Source organism: Prunus mume, linkage group LG5, assembly GCF_029339155.1.
Source record: "Prunus mume cultivar Tortuosa linkage group LG5, ASM2933915v1, whole genome shotgun sequence".
Taxonomy (NCBI): Eukaryota; Viridiplantae; Streptophyta; class Magnoliopsida; order Rosales; family Rosaceae; genus Prunus; species Prunus mume.
In genome coordinates, this window is record NC_142702.1 from 27,523,843 (window position 1) to 27,526,279 (window position 2,437).

General features: G+C 35.6%; 1 long non-coding RNA gene across 1 annotated transcript; it reads right to left on the reverse strand.

Moving 5' to 3' along the window:
* Window positions 1-1,475: 1,475 nt before the first annotated feature.
* On the reverse strand, window positions 1,476-2,172 carry LOC103333402 (uncharacterized). Its single transcript, XR_016127351.1, has 2 exons — window positions 1,835-2,172; window positions 1,476-1,758 (listed from the first exon to the last, which is right to left on the reverse strand). It is a non-coding gene; the product is annotated as an uncharacterized LOC103333402 (long non-coding RNA).
* Window positions 2,173-2,437: the final 265 nt, after the last annotated feature.

Here is a 2,437-nt window from a genome sequence, read left to right on the forward strand (position 1 = left end):
TCATCAATATTTTCTTTTCGAGTACAATTTTGAATGTGATTTTGTCGATGAGAAAATATGGTGTATGGTTGAATGACCTCATTATCTTGCACATGAAATGAAAATTTGGATCCTGTAATATGTATGAATGAGAATTAATTCAGTGTAGGGCATTTACCTTGTTAGTATATGGCCCAATCTGTATGCGTGAGATCGCAAATTGCTATTATTATTTTTAAAATAAAATAAATAAACACTTTAGACACGAATGGTTTGTGTGCAAAAGTGACACTAGTACAAAGGCAAATCACAATTTGTTCTCAATGTTGTCAGAAGAATGATATCCTTCGTGCTCAAAAGTATTGAGTTTTTAGACACGACAAAGCAAAATCGTGCCCTTTGATCAGAGGAAACTCTGTCAAATTCCTATTGAGGAAACAGACTATTCAAAAGTGGCTGCACTGTGGCCATCCTCATAGGGCACAAATAATTGAGCCTTTTGCATTAAAAAGCACGAATGATAATTGTTCCCAAACCCAGATATTGTAGTAGTGGGTGACTGCTGCCGTGGACAGCATAAACCGACTGAAAGGTTTTGAGTATTCTCGATGATTTTCATTGAACAATCGTGTGATAATTATATACAATGCTTTGCTTGGTGTCTACACAAAGGATTTCCTATTTTAGGCAAGAATCAAGTCTTTGAGAGACAAGGAATATATATACCAAGTCAATGAAATAAATATACAAATAAAACAGGAAATTAAATCACGTCTCATTACCGACCTTGTGATATATTTTCGTGTTATTACGGATCATACATACAAGATTTTCTCATACTTTCAATTCCTTAAGAGGAGAGAGAAGCAGAGAACGTTAAAAATATAACCAGATCAGTTTGCGTGAGCATAATTACAATTTGAGTCTCCACATCTTTGAACATTGATGCATGAATTAGCATATTTGGGTTGGAATAAAGCGTGTGACATTGCTTGCAAAATCTTTTCGTTCACAATGCACGCAGTAATTGCTGAAGGGTAAGAGAAAATCCATGTTGATTTACTAGACAGTCTTCTCCAACACCAATTACAAGTGCGATTCTAAAGATTATTTTTCGACATGATGGAATATTTATTTTATTGTCATATATATTACAAATTAACATCATCTTTACTCCTAGAGTTCTATTTCCATCAGATTGTTATGCTTTCCTTTATACTGAAGCAACCTTATAAAGGAATTATAATAGAATTATCTTTTCAATAACCGTTATTTTATGAGATTATTATTTTGTCACTCAAATCATTGTGGTAGGTACGGTTTTTATTGCTCCAAATTATATATGAAATAACCTTTAAGTTTGTAGAAGAATTGAAGAAGAGGATTGGTATAGATTACAATTGGCTATCTCGTATGTCAATTATTGAGAAAAGTATAGTGAATGTATATTTAAAACCAAACAAGTGAGAGACAATTTACAAAAAAACAAAAACAGGTAATCGCAACAATAGAACCAAATCTAATTAATAAAATTCCCATATCCGAGTCGGTACACACCAAATCTAATTAATAAACAATTAGGGCAAACAAACAACCCACTAAGTTTAGGGTTTAGGGTGTAGGAAAGCATAATATTGGAAAGAGAGGCATTAGTTATCATTTCTCCATTGGATTCTCCTCCTCCTTCTCCTGCTCATTCATCAGATCCTTTAGCTGCTCCTTCGCCTCCTTTAGCAACATCTCTACCTGCTTTTGCTTTGTAACCAGTGTCTCCATGGTCTTGAGAAAGAAAACTCAGAGTCACCACAAATACAATTAAAAATTTATTAAACAAAGAATAACAAGGAAGCCCTACCGATTGCGTCGTTTTAAATTGTATTTCTTCGGCAATGTCTGTCTCACTCAACCTCTCTACACGAACCTCTATCTCTGTCAGGGATTGTGATTCACCATTCAGATTCCTCTCTTGATGAACCGTCTTCTCCATCAGGGATTGGAATTCAACATAATACTCCTTGAACTTTCTCATCCAAGCACCAGCTGCAGCAACTGATCCCGACATTACACACGATGCACGGGTACACGGAGATATACAGTCAGTACACCTAAGCCTGTGATCACAATAGATTCCGAAAACTTTTGGAAATTTCTGAACTTTCCTATTACAAAGTTTTGAACTCCTAAGAACTTACAAATTTTAAAGACCTTAACTGAAAAATAAGACAGTTGGATGAGCATATTTATAAAAGACAAAAAGAGGAAGTTTATGTTTGTTTTTCGATGTGGGACTCCAACTACCTAGTTCTCTTGCTTGAATCTCAGCGTTCTTCTGGAGCAGGAAGTCCCCTGCGATCGCGTGGGCGAGATTTCTTCACAGCATCTGCATTAGCTTTCCCAGAACTCTCAAGATGGACTCAACTTCAAGAGATCTCCCGGTCGTATTTGATCAGATGGTGAG